We start from the raw sequence: 15,187 nt of genomic DNA, 5'->3' as shown, positions 1-15,187 counted from the left end.
GCAATGCTGGTGTATTTTGTTACTGCCCTTACAATATTCCTATATGGGCAGCACTACAGCAATGCTCTTGGTGCCAACAGCTGTGTCCATGGCTAAATGGGAAGGGTCTATATTAAACTTCAAAAGAAAGGCCAGACTTGAGTTTGAGCAGTGAAGCACTAGCAGATCACATCTAACTGTCAAGTTGTCTAGGAGCTTCTAGTATATTATTTATGTGCCTTAATTCTCCTTGATTGTTTCTCAAAAGAGAGAATGCACAGCAATACAAGCATCTAGCTTAGAAAAGAATGCCAATATTCCTGGAGCACACTCATTTTTACTAGGAATTTGATTTTCATCCTTCTCCCATTTCTCCACAGGCACATCCTTAATAGCTCTTAGAGCCCTCATCACAGCACTAAAATAATCAGGAGAAAAAGTAGCAACCGTCTGAAACGGGTAGGATGTAGAACCCCCCTCTTCTCCCAAAGAGTACTGAGGTTTTGGCTACCAGGAGGCAGATTTCACTTTGTGCCAATGACAGAGACCCCAGGAATCATCTTTCCTGCTACTCTGGCAACAGAAATCCAACTGTCTAGTCATTTTTCCCTCCCAGATGATTAATGCATTCTTTATATGCAAACTGAATAGAACAGTGGGCATGATTACAGCTATCAAATAGTCCTAAGTTAAAAAAAACCCTAATTCAAAGCTCATGAAAAGGAACTTTTCAACACATGCATAATTTGAGTAGAGTCTCCAAGATCTTAATCAAGCTTCAAGGAACGAGTGGACAAGGCTAATAAGCATACAAATTAGCGTTACCTAGTCAGTAATCAAAGAGGCATGGTTATATATATTTCAGGAATTAAGAATACCTAATTATTAGGAAAGAGGATTAGAATGCTTTTTTAAAGAAACAAATTACCATGCTGATAGTCAACTAGCTCAGAAGAGAGAAAAGGAGAGGGACATGGTTAGCCCTGTTTTGTCCAGGATGAGCTAGAAAGGAGCATTCCTTGAGCTCCCATCAAGCAGACACTCTGGCACAGAGCAGCCCCTAAGGAGTGTGTCACCTTTGAAGCTGTTTCAGGAGAGGACACGGTACCTTGTCTCCACCAAGCAGAGCTCCTCCAGCACAAGAGCACAACAGGGAACTCACAATAACCACATGTCCAAAGTGCTAAATCCTGCATCTTGCAAGAGCGCTACCGAGTACCAAGTCAGGGCTAGGATCGTTACTTGAGGACCTAGGGGCTCTGAGGCTCCTTTAGTTCTCCAGCCAATTACTCCGTACAGTAGGGAACTGCCTGCAGTGGAAAAAAAGGCTTTTACATGATGGGAAATAAATATTAAAGTATTAATGCCAAAATGTAAAACAGGTGGTTCTGGGCTTGGGGGCTTTCTGCCTCCCCCTTCCCGCCTTTTTTTAAACTGTTAGAACTTATTGCATCAGACTGCTAGAACAGTATAATCTCCAAGAAATCTCCAGGGTTAACATCTTGTTGCAGCATAAATCCAAGAGCAGCAATAAACAGCATGAAGGAAAATTTCCAAGGAGCTATTAGACGAAGTTCCCATGAGCGCTGCCTGACATGGGTGCTCCGTTGCACAGAGGAGCTGACGTTAGTGTCTCTCTGCAAGACTTTTGACACAAAATCCCAAGAACCACCAGGCTGCATCAATGCTGGAGAATTGGCAGCTACCTCTTCAAAACTGGTTAAAAAAAAAAGAAAGAAAAAAAAAAAAAAAAAAAAAAAACAACAACACTACCAGAAAAACTTCATCCTAAGTATATCATGCTTCGTTAGCATCTCTACTTAACCTACAATTTTTTTCTTCAAAAACTAAAGCAGCATTGAACTGTTTGAACCTAAAAGTTTTTCAGTTCAGTTGCAGCAAGGCTACAGTCAGACAAGATTATTTCAGATTGGAACAGCCAATGTATATTACATTGTATACTTACAAAATCTAGGCAAGCATATTTTCAAGGAACAAAAAGCGTTCCCCTTTCCTCTATCAGGATTATTATGAGCTACAGTCCCCAATGAGTGATTCACTGAAACAGAAGGTGTTAAAATAAGAACTTCAAATTCATTTACAGTTAACATATTTTTATTTTCCTAAGCAAAATAGAGCATTCTCTCAAAGCTCCCTCTATTTCTAATTTTTATATGGGAATATAGCAACAAAATATATTGATAGCACTAAAATAAATGTACTGCATAACTATTCCACATTTACACCATCATGCAGTAAAATATTTGTTACCTAAAAATTACAGAAAATCAAGTGTGACATAATCAACACATTACACCACCTAGATATAATTTTTATTTATAAAGGCTAGATCAGCACTACATATTCTGAAGGAATTTAACAGTGCCAAAATGGTGAATTACATACAATTACATACGACTAATTTTGGACTCTTACTTGTTGCAATGTGCTTATACATTTGGCACTAAATAAGGGAAACTCAGACACATGAATTTATGTCATTTTGCATTGCTGTTGGGGGTATTCCTCTGAGAAATTAAATAAAATTCTATTTGTAATGCTTATACTTTAAATAATGCATCTTAAATTTTTTCATAATCTTTATGAGGTTTATGTTTTTAAAGTATAAGGGTATATTTTATATACATGTTTATTTTTAATGTTATGACTATCAAAAGCATTCAAATTAAATATGCATTCATATGCATTAAAAATAATAAAAAGCAAAAAAACACTTTTTGCTTCCCAGACTTCAGCCTAGTTATCTGACTCTAAAGACCTGAAAGAAAAGCAGGAAACCAGCTCTAGAGTAGTGAGGGGCCTTTTTAGCTCATATAGAAAAGGCTTTTTTCCTAAGTTCAGTTTATTTACTTAATCAAATTCAATGACTTGATTTGCTCAAAATAATTTATCAATTAAGAAATAGAATAGCACGAAGGCTTGTTTTCATTTCTCTATGTAGGAATAAACACTAAGTTCAAGGAGCTGAAACCTATACACTATATACAAAATTGAAGAACAAATAACATTGTTCCACCACTATCCAGAGTTAATAAGTTATCTTTTTTTCAAATGAAAATGCCCTGAAAGCAACATCTCACACATTTTAAAAGTAAAACATATAAACAAGTTTATTGCAGTATCTAGTTCATTTAAGATAAATATAGTTAACATTTAATACTTTTGCGCCTTTTAGCGGGCATTTTAACTGCACTTCACTTTTAAGCCACAAGAATTTTACATCTACATTTACACCTAATACAACTATAAATTTAGCATTTAGTACATATTAAATGAATATTTGACTAACAAAAATATGAACATCAAGTATCTGAATATTTAACATATTTAAGCAATTGTAATATAATATGCTCTAGCACTGACAAAAGGTGTGAGCTTGCTGCAAAAGCTGCACATCGCAGCAAATCAAGGCATTCTCGTAATTACCAAACTAATAATAATTAACCTCTCCTTTGAGAACAGTAACAAAGTGAGATCAAAGTAACTGATTTACATCAAAGTTTCTGCTTGATTTATATCTGTATTTCAGTCATGTCTCAAAGAAGGAGATATTTATTACAAAGTATCAAAAAAAAGTTAAAAGACTTGAACTCTGACAACGGTCCTTGTTGTTTAGGCCAAGAAGCTCCCTTAGCTTCTTGGCTAAAACTCGCTGTGCATTTGGCAGCAGGTTCCTGTAGGTCCCTCAGCTACCCTACCAATTTCAGGAATGACACTGTCTAATTTCACAATATTCAGATATATTCTTTTTTAAATAAATAAATAGATAAGCTTTAAAGAACAAATATTAAAACTTTAATGCATGGTACTGCCACCATGCTACTCTAGGATGCCACTGTTATACCACATTCAAAATATCTCAGTAGTGAGATACAATTTACAGCTGATGCTTCACCTATAAAGGTGAAGAGGGTGAAGGGGTGAAGAGATGCTCTCCTGTGTTTCGGTAAATAGCTGCTCATCTTATTTTATGTTGGATTTAGTCCTCAGACCACAACAGGTGATTTTTTCCACTGTTTAGAAGATAAACCCCTAGAAATTCCCGTGGGCCACCGCCACGTCTTGTTTAATACAAACATTAAAACAGTGAGCAGTAATGAGATTTTTACAATTACTTGGGAGCTGAAAAGGCTCAGAAACATAGACTCACTCCAACACACCTCTGACCTTGCCAGGGTGAAGCTCCTGCTGGTGCCCAAGCCCACCAGGACCTCCTACTCATCAGAGCACCAACAGCTAAGGCCAAAACAGCGCTCAGAGCCTGCAGAGGAACCAGCAGAGCATCCCACAGCTCCCACACAGCTCGCGAGGGGAGCAGGAAGGGAGGACGACCTCTTATCTCAGTCATGGTATTTTTCCTTTATTACTAGAATTAGAGAATTATGAGAAATGCACAAAGTTAATACAGACAAATGATTTTTTTTTTTGTAATCTTGCTAGTATTTTAATTAAATCCTTTTGTCATGTCTGCTAAGCAAGTTCAAAGTGTTGCAACGCAATAGCATTGGGAACACAGAAGTCTTGTTACGCTTGGGGAAAAAATGTTTTCAACTTTTCCCGAATCAACGACTGTAATTACTATAGGAATAAATCAAATTTATAGCAGGCAAACACAAGGCGTAATCATTTTTGTGCGGCCATAAATGAGTTTATTTTTGTCGCAATGTGATAAAGTTTAGCATTTTCCTGCATGTCAGACTGACTGTTCTGATAATATTCTTTACATTTCCTCCTTATTAAAAACATGAAAAATTTACCACTAAGATATGCACATCATCTCAATGCATCTCGTAACTGGACAAGCTTCAACAAAACCTTAAAGCACTTTTTTTTCTAACCACATCTACACAAACACATATACCAAGCCCCTGCTTTGGCATTAGGCAATATTCTGCTTTTGCAAAACACGAGGAGGTGAAGTTCAACATCTAGCAAATCAGGTTTTTCTCCCCTGAATTCTGCTCAGATTGCTGCAACACTGGAGACAAAACCTGGTTTAATTTTCATTTTTTTGCAAAGACTTTCCGATTTTACTGCAGGTGAGACAACATGCATCACTTTCAAAGATCACATCTGATACTTTCAAGTGCATTCACATCTCCACTCTTCCAAGTAACCTCTTGCGAAGAACAGTTTCTGATTGCTAAGCTATTTTTCATTTGCCTACCTCTATTCATAGAAAATGAAGCATGTAAACTGGCAGATTTCAAGGACTGTTAAATAACCCCAATAGCTTACAGGCATAAAACCGATTACGGGTCTGCAAAACCTAAGAGTGGTGCTACCAAAACATGTGACGACTTGAGCAGGCGATGGCAACGCAAAGCGCTCGGGCCCTCGCTGGCGTCACAGCAGCACCACGGGCACCACAAACGGGCACCACACACGGGCACCACGCTCTAGGGCTCAGCATCGGTTCCGAAACGTGAATGTGTACGTGCACACGCGCGCGCACATGAGTACGCAGGCACCAACACGGCCTCCCCTAATCAAATACACCTGACAGCTCCTACCCAAAGCAGCATTTTTATGAGGCAGCATAGTTCAAGTCAGCAGAATACTTTGGAAGAAGTTATTCAAGAATTTTCCATTTACGAATTTTGGTTTCTCCTTGACTCGGTCTGGAAAATTACCATGGAAACATAGAGCAGAAAATACTTCAGGTAGCCTGTCACCCGCGGTGCCGAGCGCGACGGTGAGCAATGACACGGCAGCGGGAAGGATGGCTCGGGAAACGCTCCTGCAAGAGCTGCCCAAAGACCTTTATCAGGTACCACCTATAAATTTATTTTCTGCAAAGGAACCTTCTGGCATAATGTGCACAGAAAGGACATAAAAAGCAATCTGTCTGCCAGTGAAACTAAAAAGTGAATATGAAGGCAGGAGAGGCAACATATTTTGTTGAAATATGTAGATACAACACTTAGATCTCAACACATGCCACCACCTGACACCGAAGGGTGAAATGTTCTGATCTCTGCTGACAACCTTTCAGCTGCGAAAAGCGCCGATACTTCATTCATAAAGTTTGCAAGACGCTCATCGCTCCCTCCAGAACTAACAGGGCGCATTTGAGAGGCGATGGCGCGAGAACTACCGAAACCACCACCCGTCACCAAGAGCCACCCGCGCCCCCAGAATCGCGCGCGGGTTGAGGGGCGGCCTCGGCGCCGCCACGGCCCCGGCGCACGAGGAACGCCGGCTGGCAGCGGGGGCAGGAAGCTGGTGCTCGCCAACAGATTAAGCAATCAAACCATCTAGAAACAGGTTTACAGATTTGCTCTCTCGTTTCTTCTTGCCTTTGTTTGTTAATTTGCATAGCCTGTAATATTAAAAGCCATGCAGAACAGCAATCACATCTCTTACGAACAGTTTAAAAAAACAGTAACAAATAACCATCTAGCTAATCTAATAAAGCTACTAAAGGAAAATAATATTCCAATGAATAGGCACAGATAACTGCAGCTCAAGTTATACACATACACACACACAAAAAAATAGGACCTCTATATGCAGAACAACTCAATTTCTCTGAGCCAATATTAAATTATAATTAGCTAAATATTTTAAAAAACAAATATGAAGATTAGGCAATGTAGAAAAAGGGCAGAGGATCCAAAAGGCAATGGATCTAAAGATACACTTAAATATTTAAGCCTATTTTTGTTCTGAATTTTAATCATTTTAAACTAAATCTTTATCATTCTATTAACATAAGTTTATATAGCTTGTATAAGTCTGTGCCTTACTTTTTTTATTGTTTAACCTTCATAATTCTATTTTTAAATATGTAGCAACCACTCAAGCCTCTGGGTGTATTTATATTAATTAAATACAGTGAAACAAAATGAAAAGCCTTTGCATTGTCTGAAAGAGTAGACCACTTCGATTTGTCAGTGTGTTGTAAAAGAGATCCGTAGGATATGTCCCTACAGGATCCGAGTCAAAGACAATGGCCGTGTCAGCAGCAATTTGCCCACATTGTGAAGGAAAACATTTAATCACAAAATAGTAATTTAATATTTGCATTGTGTTTGCCCAACAAACCTCTGGTGAGAGCTAACACTCAACGCACAGAGCAGCACCTTCCCCCTTGCGCCCACGCAAGGGCAGGCTCTGCCTCCCCATTCGCACGTAGCCGTTCACTCTGGGGCGGACTGAAGTACCAGCATCGGCCCCGGGCCTGTCCTGACGCAGCCGGCAGCGGCGCAGGGAGGAGAGAAAAGGCCCTGGGCCAGCACCACCGTTAACCGCGCTCCAACCGGCGCTCAAGCCACCACAGGCTGTCTCCCTAAATTTATGCATTTCTCTGCTTTTCAGAAATTTCTCTGTTTAATTATCAGATATGCAGGAAAGTACCACCTTCTGTTCACTTCTCTGCCATCTAACAAGCTGCCTGATGCTCTCTGCACATGTTGTGAGAAACAGCCTCATCCCGCCCCGCTCCCTCTGCGCCCGCCACCCCTGGGCCTGCTCCTCTCCGAGTCCAGCTCTGCCCTCTCCCAGCTGAACTGGGCTCAGCTCATCTACTCTGTATTTCCTTGAGCAAGGAACCTTCGTGCTGCGGAAGGGGTCTAAGTATATTTTCCTACCCTAACTTCTCTTTAATCAATTAAGAACCCAGAAGAGGGCATCCTTCCACTCATGGAAGACAAACATTAGGGCTCTTTGGCAAGAGGCACCGTCAAAACCTTTATGGAAACCTACCCAGATTGCCAACCACCGCAAGCTTACCGAGGTGCTTGCTACCTCTCACAAGCAACTATCACAAAATTGCAAAGCTGGATGTCTCCCTTTAAAAATTTCTACAACTCTCATGCTCACGAGTTTCTTAATTCTATGTTTTAGCTACCAACTTACTCATTTTTACTTTCTGTTAAAGTACATGCAATTCTGCTGCTACATTAAATTATTCATACTGGGCCTCACATCTATTTTCATCTGAAAGAAAGGAATTCAAGTTCTATACTCACATTTACTTATTTGTATTTTCTCCCACAATCAGAACACTCTAGTTCAAAACACATGAAAGTAAATAAAAAGGCTTAAAAGGCTTCCTCCCAGCATCCATCCAGAAAAATATTTTCTTAGTACTTATGTCTTTTCACTGCAACCTATTTCTTATTCTGTAACAAAAGACTGCTTTTGAGGTAGACTTATTACACCACATTAAGACAACAGACTTCAACAACACTGTAGGTGCATCTTGGAACATACACTCTAAAAATCACACAAACAAAACTGCACATGGAGGGAAGAGAGCAGAATTTCTACAGTCTTCCAGCCCACCACGCCAATAATGTAGAAATTCAAGTTTTACATAGAATGCATCCCAAAAACATTATTGATTCACAATGTTGTTTCAGAGTATTAATAATTACATGAGATTTTAAATAAGCATAATCTGCAACATAACCATCCTGGATAAATATTTGGCTTTTTTGAAGAAACTTACATTGATGTCATGTTTTTGATCAAGCTCCCTATTTTATCTCAGTGCAAGTTCAAAATACATTGCAATGCAACATTTCACAGAAGCTGTTTTTATGAACATAGATCTATTATTGACTACAAGCAAAGTGTAAGTAGCAAATACAGAATTTCACATCACAAATTGCCCTGTATTTATGAGAAATAAATTCCAAGTAGTCTACTTGAGTAGAGATTACAAACTACTTAGTCTTGTTTAGACATTGAGAACTAGTGATTTCTAAAACTCCAACTCTCATCCAAAAGATGCCTGGGCTGAAGGACAGAGGTAAATTATTGGCAATATCCTGCAGAGCTGTGGTTAAACACTCAATCTACAGCACTCCTGCTTCACCCTCGGCTTTCAGCATTTTCAGGCGCATGATCAGCGACCGCATATCGGTTATACATAAACCAGACTACCAAATGGTGCAGACATTCCACATGCAAAAACTCTGATTTACATTAATAGTTGAACCCAGAGGTTCCCGCCTTGATCCAAGGGCGGCCTGGTTTCGGGCACAGGGAAAAAAGCCCTTCCCACTCGCCATTTCTTGCCAGCCTACAATTTTCCACTTTTCTTTCTTTTCTTTTTCTGGTCAAATCCCTCTGAACTAGCAGGACGCTGCCTGCTCTCCGCTCCCACGACGGAAGCGGGTGCGAGGGAGCCCTGTGCAAGCACATGGGATCCCCTCTGAGGAGCAAAGGGGGAGGAAGGCTCCCCAAGCACTGGGAGCCCTCGGTGCAGCAAGGTCCCTGCCGGCACAGGAGACCCTGGGCCATTAGCAAAAGGCACAACCACACGGCAACAAGCAGTGATAAAGATTTTTAAAAATCCACATTACTGTAAGAGATTCCCAACATCCACCAAGAGTAATCAATATTGAGCAAGGAGATAAAATACCAAGTCTCCCTTATCGAGCACAGTCTATCAAAGGGAAGCTGCTGAAACCCATGTATTTTTTTCCTTTAGACAACTCTAAGGGACAACATTTGCTTTCACCGTTTTTCTTTGCTAACATAGAGTTTTCCCGGGTATTAAGTTTCAGTATCAATTAATTTCATGCTTTTATATTAGTTCCACCTAATTTTCAGGCTTCCGCCAACCAACAGGAAAAATCTGGTAAAAGAATATCCCAAAGCAAAACCCTTATTAAAAAGCAAAATTACCACTGAGAGCCCAGGCGAGGCACTGTGCAAGGCCAAAGTAATATTCTCAGCCCTATGATCTAGCTCAGTAGGTTTTGTCAGATCACATCCCGCTACTCACAGACGCTGTCAGGTTGAGGTTTGTTTTTTTCCGATAGCCAAAAAAGGCCCAATTGCAGAGCAGCCCCCAAGCACGGCACCGCATGCTGGGAGGATTTCTCTACCCACCACTCTAGTGATAGCCATGGCTAAGGTGGCCAGGGCACTATTAATCCTAATATTTTCAGTAGTATTCAGCATCACTGTGGCTTTTGAAAGGAAAAAAAAAAAAAAAGGAAAAGGAAAAAAAAAAAAAGAAAAAAAACTCAAGACTTTAAAAATCCAGCTTGCCAGAATTTGATTCCTTTTCACTGTGCCAATACGGAACTGCATGCTAATCCATTCTGCTATCTATCTGCTTAATTTTACAGCTGTATTCGAAGTCTATGTGAATCACATTTAGAAAATTATATATATTATATATAAATACAGTATGACATTCCATCAAGTTATCTTTTAATATTTAATTTCACCCTTAAATAAAAGGGAAGGTAGTTTCTAGAGTCACCTGGAAATTTAAATCAGGGAGAGAAGCCTGCAAGCAGGCATCAAAGGAAGAGCGCTCCTCGGGAGAGGCTTTCCCGGGGCGGACGTTTCCCGTTATCCCGCACCATGGCACAGGCTACCCCCAGCAGTCCAACAGGCAGCCCGGCTGCCACCTCCTGCTGCTGCCGCTGCCACCAAGGACCAGGAACCTTCTCAACAAGGGGCACTTCTGGCATTTCCATTGCCAAGGCTGCTCCTTCACGAAGGCACAGCCTTGAGGTGCTGGTTGTGGTTTATGCCAGCACGGCCCCTGGCATAGGGGCCATCTCACTCTCTCTGGCCATGGCTCCTAGCAGCGTCCCTGCGAGGCACCATCTCACACACGGGCAAAACACCTTCCCCCAACAGCAGCAGGCTGCGTCCCGCCATCCCTCTTCCCCACACCTCTCTTGGGCCTTCTCCACCCTAACACCCTGCCTTAACCCGATGACTGCCCGTCAGGCCCACCCGTTACCACCCTATCTGCCCACACGTACTGCGACTCGCAGGAGGAAGGGCTGGAGCTACACACCCAACGCAGGATCCCCTCCGTGTGGAGCCAGCACCGAGCACCAACGAAGCAAATCCTGGCAGCTGGCTTCCCACCACAGGTGACACACACCAGGGCCAGAAAGGACCACTGGCCCCCACAGGTTCTCCACATTAACTCCAGGTGAAAGCTCATCTTAAAAACATCACTGGCTCAAGGGAGGGTGAATCCATGGATGCAGGTCAAAACCCACTGTCTTACCCTCCTCTTGGCCAAGAGGTGCCCAACACACAGTGCAATGCTGGGCACAGAGCACGGCAGGTAGCTCCATCGCCAGCGTGGCCGGGGGTGAAGGAGAGCCCTGCGCCCGGCGGCTCCCTCGGCACCGTCACCATCAGGGAGCAGCGCTGCTGCCAGGACAGGTTTATAGGCCCTATGCTGGCAATTCTGCATTCTCCCCAATATTAAAAGTCAGCAACTTATCTGCAAACCAATTAGGCCCACCATAAAGATACACTTAGTGTTGCAAGAACAATTTGCATTTTAGTAGCATTGTCCATTTTGCCAAACTTCTAATTAGATTTCACATAAAAGCTTTAGGTACCCCATAATCTGTTTTCTATTTATGATTTCTCACAACCCTAAGCAACATAAAAAACTATTTTTCAAACACAGTATTTTAAGAAAGCTTTCAGCATACCAAATCCTTCCAGTGCAAATCAAGTGAAGCTCCTCCTCCTCTTATAAAAAAAGGTTTTCCTATAAGAAAAGCTCAGTTAACCATACCACCATCCCTCTCCAATCTCCAGCCAGATGACTTCCCCAGCCGAAAAAAATTTAATTCCTGATAAAGACACCCATTCAACCAACAGAAAATGGACTTTTGACTAAGGGCAAGCAGCTGCCCCAGCAGAGGCTGTTCAATTCTGGTTAGATTTTTTCATTGTACTCAATCACTACAACACCAGCGGACACAGAAATCAATTAACATTGGAAGGGGTGGAAAAATGGAGTGTGTCTTGATTCCAAGGATATTTCCTAGCAAGCTCAGCTTGGCATTCCCCAGAGTCCAAAGAGAGGAAATACAGACTGCTGCAGCTAAACAGAGATGCTTCCAAGTACAGCTCGGAGATAACTTGGCTGCATATTAACACAGGTTATATAGCAGTAAATTTTCAGTACTGCAGCGCTTTATGATGTTAAATAACGTGTTGTATGCTGTACAGGTATATTTTATTGTACATTTTTTCCACTTTGATGACTTTCATGGATTCCATACAAATTGTAGACAGCTACTTATTACCAGTGGTTGACAAGTTACTAATACATTATCTGATCATTTGAGAAACAGAATGCAATAGTACAATGGAATACTACATTTTAGCATGCACATAAAAAAGAATGATGTGAACAAATTTGTTAAGTGCTTAACAATATTCAGAAATTAATTTTTTAAATGAAGAGTTACTAATTTTATAGCATCTAAATGTGTACTACTGTATATTCTGCATATGAGATTGCACCCTGAAGAACTATACTACAGTGAAAAAATTTGCCCTGGAAACATTGGAATGATCTAGCTTTCCTACAACTAAAAATCCCCAAATAAATGCCCTATTAGCATAGCTGCTTGTGTTTCATTTTCTGATAAGGGAGGTTGGTTAAGACTCAAGAAGCAGATAAACCACAGAGTGAGCGCTAAAAGTCAAGACTATCAGCTTCCAACTTGTTTAAACTTGACTGTATATTGCTGAGCTCGAGCAGAATGTAAACTGCTGCCCTGTAACAACTTAGATCACATGTTCGAGATCTTTCAAGCAGACTTATCTGTATTTTGATATTGCCTGAAGGCCCTGAACAAGCATCATACTCCATGATACTGGATTCGCTACCTATCTTGAAGGAATTAGATCCAATACAGACAAGATGCAACAAATGTATAAGTGATCAAGGAAAGGGAAGAAATGGAAAATCATCAACTTACAGGTACAGCTAGTTAGTTCTCTAACTACCAACAGTTTCTTTAGGGAGAGGGCAAATAAACATAAATAGCAGTAGCTTCCATAGGATCCCTTTTAAGGAATAAATACTTAAGAATTTCTGTGATGTAAACACAGTCCTTTCAAACCTGAGCCATAACTACTGTTAGCTAATATAAGTTACATTTTTTTTAATGATCAATTTGTGGCAGAGAAATAAAGAGCCATCTACATTCTTGCCACTTTCTTAAACACCTGAAATGGAATCAGTACAAGGGAACAGGCAGCAAGAGCTCATAAAATCCCCCTGAAAACCTCTTGGTTTGTTTAGGTTTCTTTCTTACACTGCCAAAATACAGAGGAAAATTCTCATCTATTTACTAAAGACAGCTTAGGACAGGCCAATTTTAGCCATTAATCTTCACTCCTCATTTTTAACACAAGGTCAACAAAAACTTGCATTCCCTGAGGTTCCTCACTTGCCTGACCCAAAGCTGGTTGCCTCTTTCCCAAAGGAGTCCAGGGGGCTACATGTTTCCACCAAGGTGCTGCCCTTCACTAGCAGGTTCAGTTTATGATAATCACCTGTTTCTTACCATCTTCCAAGCTGAATCACTGTACAAATTAGGACAAAGAGTCTTCTATTTTGGATATTACCCCAGTAATATGAATGAATTCTATGAATTCTATGAATATTTCAATAAATACCAAATCTCATATATATTCTGTCCAAATAAGGCATTCATCATCATAACTGGTAACACACAAAGCATGCAACTTGATCTAAAAAAAAAGTTCATATAGTTTTCTAAGACCAAATTCATCTTCTGGAAAGCCGTGCTTTTACTCTGACTGATTTGTCCCTCCCGTGTAAAACAGATTCTGCTTAAAGGCTGGTAATGGCATTTGCCACATGTCATGATGGGGGAGGGAGGGACCCAAAACCCACAAATCCAAGCTGAAAGCTCATTCAAGGCTGACTCGGCAGTTTAGAACCTTTGTCTGAGTAAGGTACCACCGAACGAGCACAACCAACAGTGACAGCAAACCGTGACCCTAAAACATCACCAAAGGTAGAAAGAACAACCACAAGTTACTAAATAACCACTGCAACTTGTTGCTGTGAAGACTAAGCACCAATTAAAAACTCGGTCTTTTTTGAGGGTTAACAGAGTAATTAAAAAAAAAAAAAAACCCAAATCTGTAATATGCTAAACCCAAATTTCTATGCAAAACAGATGTATATGGAACTTGGCTGGATAGTACTGATAACATCACTGCCTTGAAAACCTGTTGGAAAAGTATGCATTACTTTGAAAACAACCTACATTATGGAGTACCCGTCCTTCATGAAAATAAAGTAACGTGTTATCTCTCATTCATCTCAAGTTACCAAGTACTCACTTCCCTAATCAGGAAAAAGCAGACCTGCTTGAGGTCCTTCATTTCCCCACTGAGTGGCCATGAATATGAATATGGGTAACAGGACAAAAGGATATAAAATAGAAAGAAAGATAACATAAGAGAAAGATGCTACTATCAAAATTTGAATAATGAGGCATCTTTATCTTAAACAGTATATATTCACATGGGGTGACAAGAATATATTAAAGCTATTCTGAAGATGGGCCACTAAGCTGCTTAGACAACCTCTGCTGCTGGCAATCAGGAGCCCATTTTCATTGGAGGCTTCTTGTGTATCCATGCTTCAAAGGTTAACCTACCAAGAAACATCCTAAGAATGCCTCCTGTCATGTAAGCTCGTTGTTCCCAACTAATTAAATCTACAGTTCATAATCTTAAGAATAAGTTGATGTTCTGCTAGTTCAGCATTTTTGCAAGCATGAGAAAGAAAACCTAATGCGGCCAAACTCCACGATATGACATTCACTTACAAATGCACTCTATCCTTAAGTCATTTTTACTCACTTTCTGTGCATTTGGACTAAAGCGTTTTTATTTAATTCCTCGAACCTGAAGGATCGCGTAGCACACAGGAATTTACGCATTACTCATGTATGCACATGTACATGCATGAAAGGAAAGTTTACTCAATTACTTTTCTAATAAGGGAAAAATTGGCATGTCTAACACAAAGCTGTAAAAGCTACCTGGAATGCAGATCCTAATCACTAAAGAAAAAAGCACAGAAAGAAGGTTCCACGCCTAGCTGCATATAAAGCTGTTCCACAGAGATCAGTGGGAAAAAGGAGCGAGCTCAAAAGAAATGGAAAAGAAAGGACCAAAGGGTCCTTTCCAGAATAAGCAGCAGAAGAATAAAATGACAACTGCCCAGATTTCAATTCCCACTGGCATTGACACAGGAAATCCTGCAGCTGGAGAGGAACGCATAGCTCTAAAGGGCTCTGTGCACCAAAGCTCAGGGACCCAGAAAGCTCCCTCGCTAAATTCAGATGGGGCGCAATTACCACAGGTCTGATAGCACATTTATCAAGTCAGATTGGTACCGTAGGAT

The sequence above is a fragment of the Tinamus guttatus genome, unplaced genomic scaffold (assembly GCF_059628265.1).
Source record: "Tinamus guttatus ecotype Peru unplaced genomic scaffold, ASM5962826v1 Tinamus_guttatus_pri_ptg000242l, whole genome shotgun sequence".
Lineage (NCBI taxonomy): Eukaryota > Metazoa > Chordata > Aves > Tinamiformes > Tinamidae > Tinamus > Tinamus guttatus.
Note: the sequence above shows the minus strand (reverse complement) of the source record.